Raw genomic sequence first — 24,797 nt, 5'->3', positions numbered from 1 at the left:
TGAAGTTATTTGTATTTGCCCATAACATTTTAAAATGCTTAAATATCATAAATGCTTGTGAATTCCACCATCTTGAGCTTCAAAGGAGTGGCCTAATTTTACTATATGTGTTCACATGGTAAATGTAATGGAAATATAAATCATAAGCCAGTGAATAATTGTTATTCATAATGGGACTACTACTGTATTTTGTAGAAATAGCCCGCATCTATTCTTGAGCTAATATACATACTGACTTCCAGCAATAGTGCCATGGAGGAATGATCCAGTAATAGTTACAGTAAAAGAAATTCTCATAATAGCTTTGGAACTTGGAAGTAATTATATCTTCCTCTTCAAGTGATTTATTTTTATCATTACTTGCAGTGTCTTTCCTGAACCTTAGCCTAAAATCCTCTCTCCTGCTGACTGCAAATTTAGATCCTTCCAGGAGGGGAATGCATTACTAGAATGTCGTCAAAGGGCCCTCAACTAAAGCAAGTCAATTTGGCTACCATTTCCTTTCTTCCCTCCTTTTCTCATCTTACTCAAGCTTAAAGGATCCTACAAGTCCTTTAAGTAAAGCACATAAGTAAAGATCCATAAGTAAAGCACATAAATGAGCTAGGATTTCAAACGTGGAACCAGGCATTGTATCTGTCAAGAGCCGATGAGTGTCTGATTAAAGATGGCAGATGAGCACACTTGATTTATCCTCACCAAGACCCCACTAAAACGATAGTAACGGCATTTAAAAAGTGATAATCACCATAGTAATGGTAAAGGGACTCTCGGCAGATAAGCAATTTTACAGAATTTCTGGAGGGTAAACAGTGAATGGAGAAGTGGAGGTAGAAGAAAGATAAAGGAAGCCAAACCTAAATTACAAGAGTAAGGGTGGAGGAGGCTAGAACCGAGGAGGAAGTCTTTGCAACGCAAAATCTAGGAGACTAGGCAACTCATAAACATCATGTGAGAGAGTGATGGGGTTGAAATCACCATGATTCATGAAATATCCCAAAGGAGCAGTTAGCCTCTCACCCGACTTGGCAGCCAGACAGGCCGTCCTCTACCTTTACCTTTACTCCCTCACCCCACTAAAAGTCTTGACAGCCTTGTTCTCTCTACAAAATGAGGTGGCCCCCAAAATGAAACTACTGATATCCTGACATTTAGGAATTCCCTAGCTAAATAGCTGAGTCCCTACCAAGTAATTATAATGCATGTAATAGAAGCAGCAAATAGTTATAAAACACTGCAATGAGTACATTATATATTAATTCATTTAATATTCACAACTCTAGGAAGAAACTAAAGCACAGAGTGCTGTTTGAGATCATGCAGCAGTTAACTGACAATGCTAAATCACTACAAGGTTAAATCACCACTAGTAAGCTCATTCCAGGTGCAAAAAACAAATAAACAAACAAAAACCCAAAGCCAATTAGTACCTTATTGTCTCATTCTAAAGTAAAGACAACTGAGGATGATCAGATACTTGAAGAAAGAATACAACACGATACAAAAATTAGCTGGGCATGGTGGTGCATATCTGTAATCCCAGCAACTTGAGAGGCTGAGGCACAAGAATCACTTGAACCTGGGAGGCGGAGGTTGAAATGAGCTGAGATGGTGCCACCGCAATCCAGCCTGGGCAATAGAGTGAGACTCTGTTTCAAAAAAATAAATAAATAAATAAAAATACATCATGGACGACAGATAAAAATAAAAACAAGAATGGCCCAAGGAAAGAGTAAACATGAGAAACAGAAGGGAAGAAAGAAACTCCCAGTTGGCACCCTTGAGAAATTTGATGAGATATTGCAGCATAAAAGAACAGGATGCAATGAAAAAAGAAAAATCAGAGCATTGTTAGGAGCCCTTGGATATTGAAAACATTTACAAAAAAAAATAAACAAAGCATTAGAATATAAATTCAAAGAAATCTCCCAAAGAGGACAAAAAGATGGAAATCATAAAAGAATAGAAAGGAGTCTTAGAGGGCTAATCCACAGTTGACTAATAGTAGTGACAGTAAGAGAAAATGGATATTGAGAAATAGAAGACATTTCCTAGAGCTGAAGGACATGAGTTCATTAGACATAGAATCATTACATTTATACATCGGGGATAAGGAAATGATCCTCTATGACATTCGTAATCTGTGTTGTGACTAAAATGAAGTCTTTTGTGCTCTCTTTATAGGTTTAGTCTAGGAGTTGAATATGAGTAACAGGGCTTACATTATGGTGACCATGAAAAATATTGTAGGGTTAGTAACCACTCTGATTACATTGCTTTTCTTGTATAGTCTTTTGGTTTTTTTCACTGGAGTTTGTATTTGCCTTTCTGAGCATCTTTGTCATCATTTTATCCCTTAAGTTTATTCAATCTCCTTATGTAATCAGTTATTCTATGAAATCTTTTCTTTGCTCCTGAGACCTCACCTACTTCAATTTGGACATCTTGCTCTCTGGGTTCCTGCACAGGAATCACCCAGGGTCTTCACTGGATTAAATTGTTTGGAGTCTACATTTTGTTCTTTTGGTCTTATTTCCTTGGTTTGCTGAAACAGATCCTCAGGTAACTTCTTTAGAAAGGATGTGTAGGTGATTAATTTTCTTTGACATCATATTTAATTATCACCTTTAATTGATACATTGGTCAAAAGTATATTTTTACCAAAAAAAAAATTGTTTTTTTCTTGAAACATGGAAAAATATTTCCAATGCCTTCTAGCATCAATTGTTGCTAAGAACAGTTCTGATAAAATTCAAATTTTCATTCTGTGGTACGAACATTCCTTTCCTCTACTCTCACTATCTTAAAATGGATACAGCATTCACTAGCAATATAAGCCTATTGCTTAAAGGTATGGAGATATCTAGCAGAAGAAATGTCTAAAAAGGTAAGAAACGATTGCCTTTGTACAGTAGTACTGGGGAAGACAGTTCACCATTGCTTTTATTTATTTTTTCTTAACAATATGCATTATTATTTTGAAAAAAAATTATATTATAAAACGTGGTTTGCTAAACCATAAAGAAAAGCCAGTGAAAGATTATCACACATGGCAGGGTTGTGTTTTCTCTAGGGTAGGGAGGTGGTTGTGCTCAGAACTCAGAAAGGAATGCTAGAGGCTCCTAGAGAACTGACATTACTGTTATTTGACTTGAGAAGTAATTGACCAGTTGCTTGCTTCATACTTATCCTTTAAATGGTACAACCACGTTTTGTGAATTCTCCTAATATGCAATTCACAATTTTTAAAAAGAGGCATATGACATACATTCATTCCAAATGCCAATGTAAATGTCTGGTCCAAGTCAGCTTAGCAAAATGAAAGTTGTCTTGCAAAGATAATATTATCAATAATTTTCTTTAATAGTACAAAAACATATATCAGACCAGGCATGGTGGAGAGAAAGTTCCCTCCCTAGGACTTTGGGAGGCCGAGGCAGGAAGATTGCTTGAGGCCAGGGGTTCACGACCAGACTGATCCTGTCTGGGCAACATAGTGACCCTGTCGCTACAAAAAAAATTTTAGAAGCCAGGCACAGTGGCACATGCCTGTAGTCCTAGTTACTTGGGAGACTGAGGCAGGAGGATTACTTGAGCCTGGGAGTTAGCTGTAATCATTCCACTGCGCTCCAGTCTGTCTCTTAAAAAATAAAAAAGACTCTGTCTTTAAAAAAAAAAAAAGTATTATCATTAATTTTCCCTTTTCATTTTTCTCAGATTCAATATTATAGGTTGAAAATGTTAAGTATTAAGTGCAATTGTTATCTAACAATTTCTTTATAGATGAGTTAAGCTTATATTTTGAGGGTTTTTTAAATTCCATGGGAGAGGAAGATACTATTTGAACCTCAGGTTGTTGGAGATTTCAATACAAAGATAAAGTCTTGTTTTTGTGAAGTTATGTTTCTAGAGGTTTACTGCAGATAATTTAACTCAGTTCCACATTGACTGAGTACTTGAGACCTACCAAGAATTCATTTACCCGATAAATATGCCAGGCATGGTTTTGGCCTAAAGCTGCAGACAAAGTCCTTGCTCTCATCAAGCTTACACTCTAGGGGAGCAGGGGCGACAGATAGTCAGCAATTCAATAAATAATTTTTTAAAATACCAAGTTACAAAGAAAAATAGAGCAGAAAAAGAAGCTAGAGAGGAGAGAGGGGGCTGCTATTTCATGCAGAAACTCGAATGAAAATGCGAGAGGGAGATGTGTAGCTATCTGGGATGTATAATCCCAGCACCTGCCTCCTTCTGGGGTTACACAAATAAATATGTCTCTGTCCTCAAGGTATGTATAGACTATGAAAGAACCCATGATAATCTGAACTCTCAGAATCAGAATGTTGTAGAAGGGGTTAGATTCACAGTATGTTTAGAGTGAAGATATACAGATGGAGGGAAGGTGAATGGGAGGGCTTCAGGTTTGAGAGATGAGTAAGCAGGCAAGAACAGAAGAAGCATTTCATAAAGGCAAAGCCAGCTAGGGTGGGCTCAAGGAATAGCTAGGAAAATGGGGTGACGATGGTATACATGGGTGAAGGGAAATGGGGGAGAACTTAAAGCAAAATGAATTATAGGCATAATACATGACAAATGGAGTAAGCCAGAGAGTGGACGAGAGGGATGGATGATCTTTGCCACAAAGCAGCTCTCTAGGTGGAGTAGAGAGTGAAGCCTGTATTTTCCCCAGTTGGAGGAGTGGTACCACTGAGCTGGGCCACTACAGGCTGCCGCCATAAAAGCCATATCTCTGATCATGACAAACTCACAGGCCAGTGAGGTCAGATATCAAACATGCACAGACAGAGGAATTCTGAAGACACTCGACTGAAAAATTGAAGGTAACATAAGAACCCCCAAATAAGACTAAGCTGCCTTCGGTCTAGTAGTACTAGTTTGCATGCCAAACAAACAAATGAACAAACCCTGACCTCCCATCCCCCGACCCCCAAACCTTGAAAAGTAGCAGAGCACGTGCAGACCATGATGAGGGAGTTTCAGGGCATAATGCACAGCAAAACTTCCTCCAGACAGACAAGAGTCCCTTTGTCCCAAATCTCTCAGTTCACCAGGGATGTTTAGGCTCAGAGGCTCTCGCTTTTCTTCTCCCCATCAGTCTCTCTGTCTCTGTCACCTTCACCATTTCTCTTCCACTCTTTTACCTCCCCCTCTTTCTTTCTTTCCAAACCAAGCCCTCAGACCTCAACCCAACCCTCTTTTCTTTCCAGGAGTTCTGGTCCTTCCCCGCTGAGGGTGATGCCCGTTTTTCATCTTTCCCCTTTTGCATCACTTACCCCACAACCTTCCTCCAATCCACTCTTCTTAGAAAATAGAGAAAAGAAAAGAATTCTAGAAATTTCTCATTGAATATCTTCACTCTTGTTACTAACCAAAAAGCAAAAGTTGACATTAGAACTCATGGAAGAAAATTGAGAGTCAATTACCTACCAATACAATAGATATTTCTGTTTTCCAGAGGGAAAGGGTATTGGGAAGGGGAGAAGGAGGAAGGAAAGAGAGGACAATGGCTCTACTATCATTTGTATGCATGTGTGTTTCTCCCATGTATTATGGACCATGCCACACATTGCTGAAGCCTGTATCTTCCACAGCACCTTAGCAGGTAGAATTACTTGAATGAATGAGTGAATGAATAAATGGACACATGAGCATAGCAAATGAGGCATTGAGTGCAGTGAGATTGCTCCTAGCTGTCTGATGACAGTCCTGGTTCACTGTTACTCACCATAGATGGAGACGGCTTCTTGGAAGCTATCCTGGACTCCAGCAGTTATCTCCAGGAACACTCCAGTTGTTCCTCCGGCAAGTGTGGTCTTGCAGAACAACACGATCATTAGCTAACTGCTGCAGGAATTCATAACCACCCTATGAAGTCAACACTTGGGTATCTAGTCTTATCCCAAATTTCTTCAACTCAGGCCCTCTTGGTTGGATTTGTTGATTTCATAAGTCAATAATCCCTTCACTCTCTTACAAATAGTGTGGATTAAGTGGTATCAAGGCATAAATCTCTTTCAAAGTTCTATGCACAATACACACAATGCTTGTATCTCAAAGTTAACTTTTTAAAAACACCATAAATGTTATTACAAGGAAATCATTACTAACCTACAAAACCCTTAACACTCAGTATATACCACGTGAGCTGCCTGCTAATCCTCTTTAAACCCTGCTCTCAGCATGGAATTCCTGTGCTGAAAACCCAGCTACCCAGTGTCTGAAAAACTCTATGCAGCACTGAAAGCCAATGCTGGTCCCACTTTCCAGGCCGCACTCCATGCATTCCGCATTGCTTCCAACATGCTGCCTCACAATCAGGTAGTGGCCATTCTCATCTCTGTCCCTTTGTCCAGCCAGCTTCTTCTTCCCTGGAGTTTCTCTCTGTTTCCCCTCTTCTCTCTCCCAGCTGACTGAAATCGAGAAATTGTATGGGCAAAGGTTTCCTCCTAGAAGGCTCCTTCAGGGAGCCTTCCTGACTGGTCCAGTCCTTGTAGCTTTCTGGGTTCCCCATGTCCCCGCCTCGCTCATGGTCAGCACAACCCCACAGTGCACTTCGGGATTCATCGGCATCTCTCTCCAGGCAGGCAGTACCTTCCTCCTGGAAGTACCCCCCTCCTGGAGGTACCCATATCTTTTACTTCTCTCTGTCTCTCAGAATACTGAACACATTGCTTTTTGCATAGTGACTGTTATTGCAAAACTCTGATTGAGTCAAAGGAACTAGATCCATTTGTCTAAGGACTTGCAGTTCACCCCAGTTCAGATGATGGGCACTGTGAGAATGATAGGCGTAACCAAGATGGAGGGTCTAGGCCTAATTCCAGGCCTCTTTCTCACGATTCTTCTTGAAGATCCTGTTTTCATCTTATTTTTACAGTGGGTAGTGGAGTACATGGCAAGATCCTAAGAAGTCATGTTTCCACTCAATTAATATATGCACACATTGTTGTAAACTAAGCTATACATGCTTAGTTTATATTCTCTTAGAGAGAATTTCTAAGAGGTGAAGATTACAATGAGAGGAAGGAGAGTTGAGGAAGCTCTGCTCAAAATACAAGCACTCCTCTCTTTCCAAGGAGGAATCTCATAGATTACATTATAGAGATAAATGTGGATAACAGGTAAGAATGTAGTATAACAACAATACCCAGATGCAAAGAGTGTCACATTTCTGTATTTCTCTCAAATCACATTAAACTTGGCTACAAGGTCCTTACTCTCCAAGGTTGGGAAATAGTCTAATATCCTGATTACTGGGTCTTCCTGATGCCTCCATGGGCATGTACAGGAGCCCCAGGCTTTCATGTGCTTAGAGAAATGGGGATATCCTGATTCACAGACCGTGGTGGTTGTCATGGTAACCGCCACTCCTGCTACTCCATGTTCTAGCCTTTTCTGCCAGTTGGGCCTTCTGGGGGGCCATGGAAAGATGTCTTGGTGCTGTGCTTGTCTTCCCTGGCCACAGGTTATCCATGGAGAGCCCTACCCCAGCTCTCAAAGTTGGAGTGTACAGTGTGTAGCCTCCACAGGCTTTCCAGTAGCTCCCACTTGAGTTCACACAGCAGGGGTGGGATGTAGATCCCTGCCACTCTGGAAATCTCTAACCCAAAATCCCACCTCTGACACAGACTTCCCATCTTAGGGGGGTCACCAGTAGGGCTGGACCACCCTCTCCTCCTTTAGCCACAGCAACTGTCTCCACCATCCTAAATAATTCTTTTTAATCAGTCTGAATTTCAAACAAAGATCTGAGTGGAGGGGCTTTATCCTGGGAACCCAAAAACTTCTCTGTTTTAGGCTCCAAAGCACAAAGGGCTATTTCTTTCCCCCTGAGGAAGGAGAGCCAGCCCAAGACACAAAACTCAAAGCTAAGAAGAAATTCCCTTATCATGCTTTTTTGCTGGTAAGACCGCAGCAGTAAAAAGGACACCAATTAACTTCTCTGCCACTCTGTTTCATGGGTGAACACTCAACCTATAGGTGTGTGTTTGTGGTGGAGCAGGGGTTGTGTGACCAAGTGCATTAACAAAGGCGATGTGGAGACTGATGAAATCTCAAAGGGCAGCTCTGAAAGAGGAGCCATGAAAAGAAAGCATTAACTGTAGCAGGTGCTGCTGTGCCCTGGGACCATGGGAAATGAGGACATGGCAATTTGCAAGGATTTCCTGGGCAGCAGTTGGACTAGGGCTGGTGTAAGGAATAGGACTACTCATACAGTGGCCCAGGGGCGAGAAGACAGACAGCTCTTCCCTCACCCAGCCCTGCATCCTGGCACGGGGCTACACTTCAAGGGATGCCTTTTTCTCACTCATACAAAAGTGTTAAGGGCTACTGCAGCTCTGTTTAGGAAAGACAGTGGGATAAGAAAATATGCCAGGTTCAGGGGAACCCCTCGGTATTTGGTCGACCATAAAGACTGACACAATTCTGTACTACATCTAACCTTACGTGAAAGCCTCACCAAGCATCAGGGAAACAAAAAGCATTGACACAACCAAATACCAATCAAGGGAAGCCAGGGATGGGGAAACCAAGGCAGAGCGGCATCTTGTCCCCCTCCCTCCTCTCCTCATCGAGTTGGTCAATTGGTCAAGTGCTCTGGCTGTATCAGTCCAGGCAAATATGGGGAATTCTTAAATTCTCACTTAAAGTGTTAGAGGAGGGCTTTTAAAGATGATTGTTCCTGCTAGGATTTCTTATTTGATATTGTAAACAACTGGGAAATTATCTTAGTAAGTGTATTCTATATAAGTGTCTTAGAATGGAGAAATTGGGAAAAAAAGATTTGAGATTTCCTTCATTAACCATCAAGAATGACTTTTTTTAAAAGTTCACTTGGGAACTATAAATGTAATATCTGTTAATTGCAGAAAATAGTTAGATCACTACCAAATTGCTCTCTTCAAAATTATGTATAATATATGTTATAAATGTTATAGAACCAATTTGTTTTCTCATTACTACTATTTGTGTTTGATCTTTTCTCCATACATTTGACCATTAGGCATATTCTTAATCTTTTCCATGTTTGCCAATGTGATAGGCAAATGACCCTCCTTGTATTGGTCTTCATTTCCCTGATGCTAGTGATACTGAATATGTTTTATATACTATTTGTCATTCGTACTTTTACTATGACTTACTTCTTTTTTTCTTTGCCCTCGTTCTTGTGTGTTGTTTGTTCAATTAGCACTGACATTAATCCTTTATTATTCTCCTGAAAATATTTTCTCAAAGTATGTCATTTGTCCTTCAACAGTGTTTATTGTGTCTTTAGCCAAACAGAGGGTTTTTATGCAAAGAAATCTATCAATGACTTACTTTATGGTATTTGGGGTTTTGTGACTTATTTAGGAAGGCACCCTCCATTATAGAAATATTCTCTTTTATTTTTCCATTTGGTATTTTTGTCATCTTTTCTGTTTTGTTTTGTTTTGTTTTCTTTTGTTTGTTTTGAGATGGAGTCTCACTCTGCTGCCCAGGCTGGAGTGCAGTGGCACAATCTCGGCTCACTGCAACCACCGCCTCCCGGGTTCAAGCAATTCTCCTGCCTCGGCCTCCTGAGTAGTTGGGATTACAGGCGCCCCCCAACATGCCCAGCTAACTTTTGTCTTGAACTCCTGAGCTCAGGAGACCTGCCCACCTCAACCTCCCAAAGTGCTGGGATTACAGCATGAACCACTGCGCCTGGCCATTTCTGTGGTCTTTAAAAAAGTTTGTATCATCAACTTAGCTTTTATTTATTTGTTGTATAATGCAGAGGTAAGACCCTTAATTAACACCACCTAACCACATTTCATATGCATTGTAGAGAAAAAGGAACCTAAGCTCGTTATTCACCTGAGAGACCTTGGTGAGAACTCTGTGAGAGAGGAAAAGATGTTACCCAATAAAGATCATACACTCTAGTGGGAAGGCTATTATGGTAGCCACATAATCCAAATTTTCTAAAGTAATCCTGGTTTGTAATAGTCTTTCTTACTGACACAGCATTAGCACCAACTTCTGATTCAGAAACTGTGGTCATATAGCCAATCAGCCCGTGAAAGAGGACAAGGTAAGCACCACAGGAAGTCTATTGAATTCTACTAATTCAGAGGTGCAAGGGGCATTTCTGCCTGGCTTTCCAGGCAGAAATATTAGGGAGAACATTTGAATTGAGCCTCAAAGGCAAGTTAAATTTTGATAGACCAAGATGGTGGGAGGGATCCTGCCAGTCCCAGGGAACAAGGAGCAAAGGCAGAGAAGCAGGGAAGCACAGGTTGTATGTCTGGAACCCTTGCAATCTATCCAATTGTCTGCCAATAGGAAAGTCATGAGGAATTAAATTATATGGTAGTTTGAGGCCAGAGGGTGGAAAACTTTGAAAATCAAGGAAATGAATTTGTGCTTTATTTTCTAGATAATAGATCACCACGAAATATTCTTTTAAAAATGGTTTTATTAAGATATGATTCACATATCATTAAATTCACCTATTTAAAGTGTAAAATTCACCCTTTTAAAGTGTATAATTCAAAAGTTTTTAGTATAGTCACAGACAAATGCAACCATCAACACAGTCACTTGTAGAAAATTTTCATCACCTCAGAAAGAAAACTTATACCCTTTGACTGTCACCTCCCTAAGCCCCCATCTCCATCCCATCCCTAAGCAACCACTAATCTATTTTCTGCCCGTATAGATTTCTCTGTTCTGGATGTTTTATATGCATGAAAACATAGAATTTGTGGTCTTTTGTCAGTGGCTTATTTGACTTGGCACAATATTACCACTAAAGGCTTGAACTACAGAATTCTCTAACCAAACTGGCTCTTTAGAGAGAAGGAACTGCATTCAGGATGGTGGATGGGGGCTGGGAGATCAAGGAGAGCCATTAGGAGGCCAGTGAGTAGCTGTTATGTGGTCATATGAGTGGTCAGTAAGGAAGCTTTTGGCTGCAAGTAAGGAACACTGAAGTACAAATAGCATAAATGACAAAGACATATTATCTTACTAACAGGAAACTTGGAAGTAGGTGGTTCTTGAGTTGACCCATGACTTAGCAGTGTTGCCAAGGACCCAGCTCTTCCACCTTTCTCTCCACCATCTTAATATACTGGTTTTTACACTCTGACCTTCCCCCTCATTGTTGGAAGATGCTGCGGCTCTTCAAGGAATCACCTCTTCATACAATCGCTTACAGAAACCTGAAACTCTGGATTTTAAGGAAGGAAACTTTTTCCCAGTGCCCTAGCCAAGAAACTTCCCCTCATGTGCCATTGGCCAGAATCATGCCACACATCCATGCCTTAGTTGTGAGGTAGGCTGAGCATGTGCCTGTCTGCCATTGTCAACCCCTGTGGCGGGTGGTGAGCTCTGCCCAGCAAGAAGGAAAGGAGAGGTGTTAGCAATTGTGTAGGCTAACAACAGTGTTTGCCACAAGGGACAAAAAAGATCCAGGATAGTAGAGCATTCTTAGTCCAGCAAAGGACAGTATTTTTTGAAGATATGAATGTGGTCAACTGGAACAGTGAAGATAAGAAAAACAGTAATCAATAAAAAGATAACGGGACCAGGCACAGTGGCTCATGCCTGTAATCCCAGCACTTTGGGAGGCCAACGCAGGAGGATCGCTTGAGCCCAGGAGTTCAAGACCAGCCTGGACAACACAGCAAGACCTCATCTGTACAAAAAGTTAAAAAATTAGCCAGGCATGGTGGTGCATGCCTGTGGTTCCAGCTACTCAGGGGGCTGAGGTGGGAGGATTGCTTGAGCCCAGAAGGTTGAGGTTGGAGTGAGCCATGATCACACCACTGCACTCCAGTCTGGGTAACAGAGCAAGACCCTGTCTCATAAACAAAAACAACAATTTTTTTTTAGTTGTCTCAGTTTTCCTTATAAACTTGTCATAAAATGAAGTTTTAAAACCTCATATTCAGTAGAAAACCAAACGTGCTTCCTATAAAATATCCATAATAATAAATACAAAAACAACAAAAGAATCTTAGTAATTTCTAGTTAGACAGCATAGCCTACAGAAGATTCTAATCCTGAGCCAAGCTCTCTACAAAAAGGTGAGATCCCAAGTGTCAAAGAGGGATTAAAGATATACACCACACGATTCAGCGTCCTCTAATGTCTGTCATAGACCATCTTAGCTCTGGGACCCCACAGTGCTAAGCATCCTAAGCTTCTGGGAATATGCAGTAGATCCTTATCTTTGATCTGAAGAGGTACTCTGTTTATTAAATATGAAAAATTATAATTTGTGCTGTTGACTCTAACTCCTGTATGACAAGCAAAGTCAAAAGAATCCCCTGTGTGCCTTGATGCTTGTTTCGGTGTGTGCCTGGAGAGAGGGATGAATGTCTTAAGCTTCACCATCAGAAATTGCCATATTTTACATCAAAAAGGGTCTGCAATTGTCATTTCTAATACAGTTCAGCCTAATCAACCACCAAGGATGTTAACATTGATTCTGGGGAGGCATGAGGGGATGGAAAATCTTTTAATTATATTTTATTACATTACTCTTATGAGCAGGTATTATTTTTGAATTGTTAACAATTCTAATTTTAAAAAATTAAGGAACAAAAAGAGAATGCTTAGTCTGAGCTGTCAAAAGCTGTGAATAAGCTGTAAGTCCCTGGGCAGGTCCCATCATTTTTCTAGTCTAGGATTTCTTCACCTCAGTACTATTGACTTACTGGACCAGATAGTTGTGTTGAGGTGGGGGGCTGTCCTGTGTATTGTAGGGTGTTTGGCAGCATCCCTGGCTTCTACCCACTGTTGACAGTATTACTCCCCAAAATGACAATAAAAAATGTCTCCAGATGTTGCCAAACGTTGTCCAGGGGGCAAACGCACCCCTGGTTGAGAATCACTGCTCTTGTCCTCAATTTCTCATCAATGAAAGGAAGCACAGAACTGAGTGCTTTAAGCTCCCCTGAAGCACTCTGACTCCATCAATGTCAAATCTGTAAATGTGTTTTCCAGAAGCTATTTTCCTCCAGAACCACTAGAGGGGACACTCTGCTACACAAAGGACAAAAACAGAGCACTCGGGGAACTTTGTTTTCCTCTCCTCTTGACTTTGTTTCTGTTTCTGACTGCCCCAGCCTTAAATAAATAGTCTTTGATGTTGAGTGTGATAACCCCTCACCATGAAGCATGAAGAGTTGTTTGTCTTGTGCCTGGTGCCATAAAAGTCAGTGTTTTTAGATATGGCGGGGAGGGGAGAGCAAAATGTTCTCTGCTTTTTAAACATTCTTTGTAAGGTAGTCAGATGAATCATGCCTCTAAAAAAAGATATGCATTTCCATAAGCGGAGCCTGCAGGACAACCAGGCTGGGAGGTGGAAAATCTAGTTCTCTTCCTGGTCCTGCCACTTCTGGGCTGTGTGATGTTGGCCAAATTTCTTGACTTCTCTGGTTTTATATAAATAATGGAACTGAAGATGCTGAGGCTGAGAAGTTAAGGTCACACAGTATGTTAAGTGGCCAAGCAAGGACTTGCATCTGACCCATCAACTTCATAGAATAGTTGTGAAAACCACATGAGATGGAGTACGTGAAAGAGTTTTGAAAAACAGAAAACCACACAAGTTCAAGGTGTGGATGTGTAGATGTTGTGGGAATGAGAGAAGGGGATGGCTATGGGGTGGCATGAGGGAGCAGGAACAGAAGTTTTGCTGTGTTTGCACACAGCAAACAGAAGTTACTCCTTCTCCAAGTGTTGTATATTACAGGAAAGAGCCTCAGTGCCCCCAAATACTTCACTTCTGATGGAGCTTCATCCCTAGAGCTTAAGGTCTCCAACCCTATATAAGTGGACACATCACTAAGAGGAGTTTATGCTCTCATGAGTTGTTTAAACACCCTAGTGAAAGTGAGGGATCTGTATCGACACTGGTTTTTAAACATTTTTTTAAAACCCTGAACCACAATAGAAAATATGTTTCACAGAAAGACCCAGCTCACATACATATTATAAAATTGAAAGTGTTTGTTACAATGTACTTGGATCTTTTCTATTGTTTTATTTTATTCTATCACTTGAAACCAATGCTGATCCACTAAATAATGAGTCCTGACCTGCGCTTGAAGGTATTATACTAGAAGGTTTTGTGGAGGGGAAAGAGGATAGGGTCCTGGGGCTGGTCTAGGGAGGAAACAGATGTGGCCTCCAAACAATACTCAAGGAGCCCTAAAGATGAACTTTTTACAGTTTGCCAAGGGCTCATTCTCTGAGGCATGATTCAGGAGGAAGAAAATAGAACAATAATTCCAAATTCGAATTCCCAAAATTCACCCGAATGAGTGACGATGGGCCATTGGGTAGCAATCTCTAGGCTGGATTCTCAGAGGTTATGATCTAAACCCCACATCATTAACATAAAATATGGATAGCATAAAATAACCAGCACAAAAAGAAACATTTTTAATCCAACATCTATTGAGCCATTATTATATATCAGACATTGCACTAAGCACTTTACATGAGTGATAGTACATATATTAAGTTTAAGTGTTCCCTGATTTTCTTCTCTTCCTGCCCACTAACAAGATTTCTGGATTTGTCTGTCCAATTTCTTTTTCTGCCCCATCAGAAGAAGAACTGGACAGAAGCAAAAGGACCACAGCAATGCTGATTAGGACTGGAGAGAAAGCTTTTACGGAGTTTGGGAGAAAGAAAGGGAGGCAGAAGCTATGGAGTGTAAGGGGCTTGGATAGGAGGGGGAAAGGATGCTAAGGGGAATTGAAGGGGCTCTTTGTGATGTTTGAGAAATGCAAGTATTAATATGAGTTAATTAGAAGTTACTTTTGGCAACTAGACTGCGTTTCTTGGGCTGCAACCCTGCCCCCTCCCCAAGACTGCACCCTGTGGGTCATGGTCTGAATAGGGTTACATATGCATTATCTTGTTTAATCTGCATAACAAACCCATAAGGTGGTATTAGTATTTCCTTTTTCTCACATGAAGAAAAAGAACTTGATACAGTCGAAGTAACCTTACATTACATGCAGGTAATAAATAGTGAAACCAGGACTGGGACTTAAGACTTTTGATCATGAAAGCACAAGCTCTTAAGTCCATGAGCATAGATGATTCCCAGTATAAACAATACCAGTTAATAAAATACTCAAGAATAAATTTAACAAAATAATTGCAAGACTTGTACACTGAAAACAAAACATTGCTGAAATAAATCAAAGATCTAAATAAATGAGAAGGCTTCCTAGGTTTATGAATCAGATGACTTAATATTGCTAATATGGGATTACTCCCAAAATTGATCTGCAGGTACAATTTAACATCTGTCAAAACCCCAGCTGGATTTTTTGCAGAAATTGAGAAGCTGATCCTAAAAATCATATGGCAATTCAAGGGATTCAGAATAGCCAAACAATCTTGAAAAAGAACAAAGTTGGTAGACCCACACTTCCTAATTTCTAAACATAATATAAAGCTATAGTAATCAAAACAGTGTGGTACTGATATAACAATAGATATCTAAATCAATGGAATAGAATTAAGACTCCAGTAATCAATATTAATATTTATGGTCAGTTGATTTTTGACAAAGGGGCCAAGATAATTCAATAGAGGAAAGAATAAACTATTTTTAAAATAAACTCTTTATTTTAGAATAGTTTTATATGTACAGAATTGTTGTAAAAATAATCTTTTCAACAGATAGTTATGGGACAACCAGATAGCCACATGAAAAGAATGAATGTGGATCCCTACCTCACACCATAAGCAAAATTAACTTAAAGTGTATCATAGATCTAAATGTAAGAACTAAAACTATAAAACTCTTAGAAGAAAACTCAGGTGTAAATCTCCATGACCTTGGGTTAGATAATGTTTTCTCAAATATGCCAAAAGTACAAGTGATGAGAGAGAAGATTGATAAGTTGGACTTCATCAAAATTAAAAACTTTTATGCTTCAAACAACACCAACTGGAAATGAAATGACAACCATAGACAGGGGGATAATATTGTAAAATATATATCTGATAAGGGACTTATGTCTGGGATATATAAAGAATCCCTAAAACTCAAAAAATTAAAAAAAAAAAAAAATAGGCTGAGCGCAGTGGCTCACACCTGTAATCCCAGCACTTTCGGAGGCCAAGGCAGGCGGATCACCTGAGGTTGGGAGTTTGAGACCAGTTGGACTTCATCAAAATTAAAAACTTTAATGCTTCAAATAACACCAAACAGAAATGAAATGACAACCATGGACAGGGAGATAATATTATAAAATATATCTGATAAGGGACTTGTGTCTGGGATATATAAAGAATCCCTAAAACTGAAAAATTAAAAAAAAAAATTAGTCCGGGTGGCTCACACCTGTAATCCCAGCACTTTGGGAGGCCGAGGCAGGCAGATCACCTGAGGTCAGGAGTTCAAGACCAGCCTGACCAACATAGAGAAACTCTGTCTCTACTAAAAATACAAAATTAGCCAGGCGTGGTGGCACATGCCTGTAATCCCAGCACTTGGGAGGCTGAGGCAGGAGAATTGCTTGAACCCGGGAGGTGGAGGTTGTAGTGAGCTGAGATCATGCCATTGCACTCCAGCCTAGGCAATAAGAGGGAAACTCCATCAAAAAAAAAAGCCCAATTTGAAAGATAAAGGATTTGAATAGACAGTTCTCCAAAGAAGATATACAAGTGACCAATAAACTCCTGAAAATACACTCAGCATCATTAGTCATTTGTTAAATGCAATTCAAAACCACAATGAGATATCACATTGTACCCACTAGGATGGCTATAATATAAAAGACAGACAATAACAGCGTTGGTGAGGATGTGGGGAAATCAGAACCCTCATAAATTGCTAGTGAGAATGTAAAATGATGCAGCACTTTGGAAAACAGTTTGACAGTTTCTCAAAATGTTAAAAATAGTATGATATCACCCAGCAATCCCACTCTTTTGTATCTACCCAAGAGACATGAATGCATGTCCACAAAAAAAAACTTGCACATGAATGTTCATAGCAACATTATTCATAACAGCCAGAAAGTGAAAACAACTCAAGTGTTCATCAACTGAGATTCGGATAAACAAAATGTTGTATACCCACACAGTGGAATATTATTTGGGCATAAAAAGGAATGAAGTACTATTCTATGCCTTAGTTCATTTGCTGTTGCTTAAACAGAACACTTGAAACTGGGTAATTTATAAAGAAAAGAAATTCACTTCTTACAGTTATGAAGGCTGAGAAGTCCAAAGTCTAGGGATCACATCTGGTGAGGACCTTCTTACTGGTGGGGACTCTCTGGCAAGTTCCAAGGTGACACAGGACATTACATGGCAAGGGGGCTGACAGTGCTAGCTCAGGTCCCTCTTCCTCTTCTTATAAAGCCACAAGTTACTCTCTTGTGATAACCCATTAATCCATTAACCAATTAGTCATTAATCCATGAGTGGGTTAACCACCTCTGAAAGACCCCACCTCTCAATACTGCCATATTGGAGATTAAATTTCAACATGAGTTTTGGAGAGGACAGATATTTGAACCATATATTGTATGATTCTGTTTGTAGAAAATGTCCGGAAGAGGAAAATCTATAGAGACAGAAACTAGATGAGTGGTCATCTAGGGCTGGTAGGTGGGGACTAATGAAGAATGATATCTAATAGGCACAGTGTTTTTTGGGGGGTGACAAAAAATGTTAAAAACATAGATTACAAATTACATAATTCTGTAAATACACTAAAACCCATTGAATTGTACACTTTAAGTGGGTGAACTTTATGGTATGTAAATTATACCTTAATAATTTTTTTTAAAGAGAGGGAATGAAATGAGAGAAATCTAAGGCAACAAGTATAGACAAGTCTTCCAAGGAATTCCTTGCATTAATAAAGATTTGGTTTTAATTACCAGCATTTAACTGCATTTGTTGTAGCAAAGGAGGAGGCTGCTCCACTTCAGGTAGAGGCTAGGGAAGTGACACTGTACTTACCTCTCTGTATATTCAAGTGGATATTTGTTCCAGTTCTCTGATTTTATGTTCACTGTTAGTATCAACCCCAGAGCATATAACCCAAGAATCTGTGTCTCACTTAAGCTTACTGATCATTTCTGCTTCTTTTCTTTATTTTTCTGTTCACATTATCCTGATAGGATGCAGGGTGAAGAAATGATCAGCCTTTGTTCATCTTATTAGAGAAATAAATACCTGTGTGTATGAAGCAAGCAAGGCCACTGAGTCTTTGGGGAAACAGAGCAGGGAGGTGCCCAGAGGCATTTTCTGCAGAGAAAGAAGAAAAGAATAAACAAGTTTTCTGCCAAAAATGCCTGGAACTTAAAGCGATTTCCTCAGCCCAAGATCAGGCTGTGTGCAGACACTGACAGTGAACCTGATCAGTTGCTGCTGCTCCCTTGATTAAAAGCATGTGGCTTTCTCTCTTGTGAAATTCACCTCTATAAATTCCACCTGCCTAGGGATTCAGACTACAAGGAACAAGTGCAATTCCTCAGAGTGGCAACTGGCAGAGCTCCCAGGAACAAGGTAGAACTACACAATGTCCCAGGCATCAGAGGCACAGATTGCCTGAGCCAGGGAGAGTGGTCCCTGTGACCTGACACCCCACCCACAGTGGGAAGGAAAGCTGTGGGTGTGTTACCGAGGAGGCCTCCACAAGGGGCTGGAAATTCCTGGTTTTGTCTTCCTCTTGGAATGAGACATTTACTCTAAAAGAATCATGGAAAAGTACAAACCACAGAATCATAAACCACACAGGGAGAGGCTACCTCGTAGGTCATTCTTATACTGGGCCCAGATACCCCGAAAGCAGATGTTCTCTTCTCGCCACCCCTCCTCGTCTTTGCTTGCCCACAGTCATTGCCAGGACTTCCCCTCAGGCCCAGAAAGGCAGCCGATTCCTGGTAGGAGGGCGCTAAGAGTAGGAAGTAACTACCATTGTCAGGTCCAGATCTGTTCCCTGTCCCTTCCCGTTGCTCCCGCACTCTAAAACCACACCACAGTTCCAACTCTTTTTCTGAGTCCAGAGTCTTTGAGAGTGCCGTCATGTCCTTCTTCCTGTAGCCTTCTTGTCTACCCCAGATGTATCCCTTTAATTTCACTGACCTTCCCACCCATATCCATGAAGCCAGAAGGCAACAAAAAGACAAGCGTGGACTCTGGCTCCCGCCGAGGTACTCTGTCCCCCGTGGCTCTCGGATTTTGCATCTACCACATGCCACAGGCCTGTGTCCATCGGACCTCCCTAGTTTCTCATCCCTGCTTGAACCTGATGACTGACTCGCCCTCCTGGCCACGCTGAGTAACCCGCCCAGTTGCCAAACCTCAGACCTGGTGTTGACGCAGTAAGAAGGCCTGAGGCCCATGTTGCCAGAACATTCCTAATTGTTTCACTGTTTCCTTGTAGGATTTGGTTTCAAGTCTCGTCTTTATCCTTGTCTCCTTTCTCCTGGCCAGGGTGCCCTTGGTCAATATTCCTTCATTCACTCCAGCCATTCAGCACGGTGATTAAGAAAACAGGATGTGAGATTAGATGATCCAGACTGCCATGAACTAACTAGCTGTGAGGCTTCAGAAAAGTGTCTTAACCTCTCTGAGCATCCATTTCCTCCTCTATAGCATTAAGAATATTAATAGTACCTACCTCACAGCTTTTTTGTTGTGATAATACCAATAAATGAAATAATCTTCATAAAGCACAGAGGCTTGAATGTTCACTCTAAGTATTTAATATGTGTCCTCTACTATTTTATTTTACAATTATCATTCCTTAATTCATCATATATTTACCAAGCCTCATGCCAGGCACTGAGATATAAATATCCCCTTTAAAGAGCAGTCGTGTCTTAAATCCAGGAAGAGCTAGTTCATGTTGGCACCTAGGGCAGGGAGCTAAGCCCAGGGCCACAGCACAGAGGCAGAGGAGAATAGACACTGACCACCAGGAGCTGCCTGGGGATGGTGACAAAAGTGCCTTCCACGTTTCCGCATCTCTTTCAATACCACTGCAACTCCTTGAGTAAGGTGGGCACCACACAGAAGAAGGGGGATGACAGAGGGGTAGTGAGAGGTCCCCAGGGAAACAGCCTCTTCTTCTTCCCTGCTTCTCTGACAGAGCACGGCCATGCCTCTGCCATGCAGGAGGGTGATGTCCTTTGGGGAGGCCTTGTTGAATCTGTCTGGGGCTGTTCCGGAAGTAGGAAGGGCGGCTGGGGGTGGGGAGACGGCAGGAATGTTCTCCTGGCCTGCTGGTCTGTGCCGGCGAGTGTGCTGAGAGGAGGGCCTCTGGACATCAAAGGTTCCTTTTGTCCCCTTCCGAGTGGCAGGGCAGCCCGGCCGGGCTGCTGGCGATGACTCAGGCCTGGCTCTGACGTCACCCACGCCCGGCCACTGGCCTCCCTCTGAAGCCAGGAAACTAGCTGGGGAGTGGCACTCGCAGCTGCAGCAAATCTCAGAATAAAGAGGCAACGGCCTTTCTCCTCCTCTCCATCTCCCTACAGCACACCTTTTATTTCTTTTCTTCTTTTTTAAAGCCTCACGAAAGATTTTACTTGTAGATCAACTTACAAAATGTAGGAAGTCAGAATGGGTGACATCATCAGAAAAATATGTGGAGCTGATCACCACAAGAAGTGAAGAACCCAGGGCACGAAAGCGGTTGTGACTCCTGGGCCCAGGGAGCTGGCAGCGTCTGGGCTTCAGAGGACCCAGCGCCTCCGAGTAAGTGAAGGCCCACTTTTGGCACCCCCTCACTCAGCGCCCTTCACCGTAGGGCGCCATCTTGTTCCCTGACGCCTACAGTTTGCCAAGCCCCAGCCCAGAGTTGGGAGTAGGGACTGTGTTTGGGAGACCCTCTAAATATGGCCCCAAAGGGATCTGATATCTCTCTTCTCCACAGGATCAGAAAAGAATGCAAAAAAAAAAAAAAAAAAAAAAAAGAACAATACTAAGACGGAAACCCAGGGGAGAATGGCCCAACTGATGCCTTTGCCTGTCAACCCTCTTGTTTTGCCCCCTCTTCCTCCCCTCACCTGAGTACTCTGTTTCAGACGGTCAGAATGTTTGTTCAGAGTTCTGGATTGTTTGCTTCCTAGATCTTATACTGAGCGATCAGACATAAAAATAAACTCTGTTCTGGGCAAATATGTGTCCTGTGCCATCAAACGGTATTTTCACACTTAACCTGGTAAAAGATGACAGCCCTGGTAAAAAGATGTACACAACTGTGCTGCCTTTACTGCGCACTTTTCTGATTGTTCTGTGTATGAACCTACATTATCTTATTGCCCTGTTTACAGAGGACTTATTTTCATTCCTACTTGTGCCATCGTATCTCAGATGACATTAAACACAAAGACACAATGTGTCTGTTTTAACTTTGACTACAAACTCATAGTTCTTTACAAAGCCTGTAATTTCACAGCCTCTGGAAGTTCCTACCCAAGAAAGTTAAGTTCCCAAGAGAAAAGTTTTGATATGTACATGCGAACAGCACACAGGCATAGAAATCATACCCTGATTTTCCTGGCTTCTAAAGTCATCCCCTGAGTCAGCATCTAGTCTTCGTACAGCTGACGTATTGGAGGAGATCTGTTCTTCAGAAATTCTATGTTAAAATTATTGGGAGCGGGGAGGTGTAAGTCTCATTTTAAAGGCAGTAAGGAAGCTTGTCATTTACTGGAAAACAGTGGCGTATTCCTTTGTAAACGGACAACTCCCTTTGGAAATTAACTGTCACACACTAAAATATCTGTTTTATAGGCCTTATGTTTTACTTTTTGTTTTACTTTAATATATTAGGTGGTCTTGAAGTGAGGCTCTGCTGTACTCCTGTTCTTGTGGCTCTGAGATCTGAATGTTGTGACCACTAATTTGGTAAGTGTCCTTTGTCCCCAACAGCTACTTAAATTTAAGTCTCCCAATTCTCCTTTTTCAGTTCACGGTAAGATTTAAAGAAAGGGGGAAGGGCACAGAGATTTCTGTACACAATGATAACAGCTGTATCAAAAACAATATTAGGATAGGCTAATTGTTATAATAGAACCCCAAATCTATAGTGGCTCAAACACAATAGTTTATTTCTTGCTTATGTAATAATACAGGTCAGTGGGGCAACTGTTTTTCATGCATTCATTCAGAGACACAGGTAGAAAGGGGCTTTGCCTTCTGCAGCATGTGGTTTTCAAGGTCGCCTGGGGGTGTCTCCACTAAGAAAAGAGCGTGAAAATGTGCACATGGGAGTTTTTTATGGGCCCTGCCTAGAAGTGGTGCATATTACTTCTACTCACATTCCATTGGCTAAAACTCCATCACATGACCACAGCTAACCACAGAGGAGTCTGGGAAATGTAGTCCCTGATGGAGCAGCCACTTAGCAGTGACAGCTCTGGAGGGTTTCTGAAGAAGAAGTAGTTCTCTCTGGCACAGCACATAAAAGAAACTTGGAGACTCTCAAGGATAAAGTTGCATAGAAACAGTGGGATAAGTAAAAAATTATCCACATTTAGATTTTCCTGACTGACACTCTTAGGTAACATCTGGCCATGAGGGCAAGATGGCAATGGATGAGATTTCTCAACCCCTCTGTCCATTATGACCCTGAGTGGGCACCATCATGTTGCCCGTGGTCAGTGAACCACGAAGGACATTTTCCTTATTTCCTTCTCCTTATTTTTCCCCTCAGTATCCTCTTGGTCTAGGACTATACCGGCTTTGTCTCCTTCCTGGATCTAGTCGTATTAGTTGGAATTGTGACAGAATTCTGCTCCCCCAAATAGGAGCCCCAGTATTCTGTAGGAAAGCTCTTGACTTCCTTAGCTTGTAGTTTTCTCTGCTTCTGGAGGCTTTGGAAATGTATCCTACCTAATCTGCTCCAGGTCTTGGGACACTTGATTGGGGAAAAATTCCCTAAGGTGAGACCTTTAAACCAAATTATTAGAGAAATTGTTTTTTTTTCTTTTCTTTTCTTTTCTTTTTTTTTTTTTAGACAGAGTCTCACTTTATTGCCAGGCTGGAGTACATCAGCACGATCTCAGTTCACTGCAACCTCTGCCTCCCAGGTTCAAGTGATTTTACTGCCTCAGCTTCCCAAGTAGCTGGGACTACAGGCATGCACCACACACCCAGCTAATTTTTGTATTTTTAGTAGAGTTGGGGTTTCACCATGTTGGCCAGCGTGGTCTTGATCTCTTGACCTCATGATTTGCCAGCCTTGGCCTCCCAAAGTGCCGAGATTACAGACATGAGCCACCGCGCCCAGCCAAGAAACTTTTTTTTTTTCTTTGAGACAGGGTTTCACTCTGTCACCCAGGCTGGAGTGCAGTGGCACGATCATGGCTCACTGCAGCCTCAACTTCTCAGATTCAAGCGATCCTCCCAAGTAGCTGAGACTACAGGAATGCATCACCATGCCTGGCTAATTTTTGTATTTTTTGTAGAAACAAGGTTTCACCATGTTGCCCAGACTGGTCTTGAACTCCTGGGCTCAAGCAATCCACCCACCTTGGCCTCCCAAAGTGCTAGGATAACAGGTGTGAGCCACCGGGCCCAGCCGAGAAACATTTAAAAGTAGACTAAAAAGTCTCAGGCTGGGGCTATTAATGCTACCCCAAAGGATGTGATATATATGTCTAGCTTTTCATTTTCAGGAAAAGTTTCAAAACATTTACTGAAATAACAAGTGGTAAAGTTGTAAGCTCTATTTGGAGAACTTTTAATAAGTTTAATATTTTATGTAACCTTCTAACCATTGTTGATGTTGGTGAAGTATTCCCCTCATTGGTAAATAGAAACCATATGATGGGTGCCTTGTGATGCCCCAGACTTAAAGGTGTGAGATAACAATGAACTCAAGTCTGAGGTGCCTGGTACCTAGTTCTCTAGTTTTGTCAATATCTGACTAAACATTCTGGTTTCTGATTGACTTTTGCCCCTGGACTTGACCTATCTGGCACCTACATCCACACCCTGAAGAGCATGTATTGTCTATTGTGTGGGGGTGCCTGTTACTGGCCAATTTGCCACAGCTTCTCAGGTATCTGACAGAGGTTGATGCCTGGCCTACTCTCCTGTTATGGCTGCCTAGCCTCTGCCCAGTCCCGCCACATCAGGATGGAGCTGAGGAAGAGTGGAACAGAATAACAAGATGAGTTGCTGCAAAAATACTTCAGCTTCTGAAAGTCTGTCTTTCCAAGTTGTTAGGAACTGAAAGTATCTATTGATAGGGTTGCTGGCTGGGCTAGTGGTGTAAGCTAATGATAAGACCAGGTTGGGCTGGGCGCGGTGGCTCGCGCCTATAATCCCAGCATTTTTGGAGGCGTAGGCGAGTGGATCACTTGAGGTCAGGACTTTGAGACCAGCCTGACCAACACGGTGAAACCCCATCTCTACTAAAAAAAAAAAAAAAAAAAAAATTAGCCAGGCACTGTGGCACATGCCTGTAATCCCAGCTACTTGGGAGGCTGAGGCAGGAGAATTGCCTGGAGGCAGGAGAATTGCCTGAACCCAGGAGGCAGAAGTTGCAGTGAGCTAAGATCTCACCATTGCACTCCAGCCTGGGCAGCATGAGAGGAACTCCATCTCAGAAAAAAAAGACCAGGTGAATGAGGAATACAGTGCCGGCTAGAAGGGCGCAGTTGAAGGAGTAAGTTAAGAATATGTAACCCCATCAAAAAGTGGGTAAAGGATATGAACAGACATTTCTCAAAAGAAGACATTCATACAGCCAACAGACACATGAAAATATGTTCATCGTCACTGTTCATCAGAGAAATGCAAAT

At 41.6% G+C, this 24,797-nt stretch overlaps 1 protein-coding gene across 5 annotated transcripts in view; it reads left to right on the top strand.

Moving 5' to 3' along the window:
- Positions 1-24,797, top strand: part of ZBTB38 (zinc finger and BTB domain containing 38) — a 145,849-nt gene that overhangs the window by 37,541 nt on the left and 83,511 nt on the right. For 4 of the 5 annotated variants that reach the window (XR_001883502.1, XM_017862692.1, XM_017862655.1 and 1 more), the window contains exons 1-2: positions 20,238-20,739; positions 21,820-21,894. The gene's annotated coding sequence lies outside the window, so the exon portion shown is untranslated. Of the gene's footprint in view, positions 1-20,237; positions 20,740-21,819; positions 21,895-24,797 lie in introns of those variants that run through there. The other variant, XM_017862662.1, reaches the window with a different exon arrangement.

The sequence above is a fragment of the Rhinopithecus bieti genome, unplaced genomic scaffold, assembly GCF_001698545.2.
Source record: "Rhinopithecus bieti isolate Rb0 unplaced genomic scaffold, ASM169854v2 scaffold_2654, whole genome shotgun sequence".
Classification (NCBI taxonomy): domain Eukaryota; kingdom Metazoa; phylum Chordata; class Mammalia; order Primates; family Cercopithecidae; genus Rhinopithecus; species Rhinopithecus bieti.
Note: the sequence above shows the minus strand (reverse complement) of the source record. Positions and strands in the feature narration are given on the sequence as shown.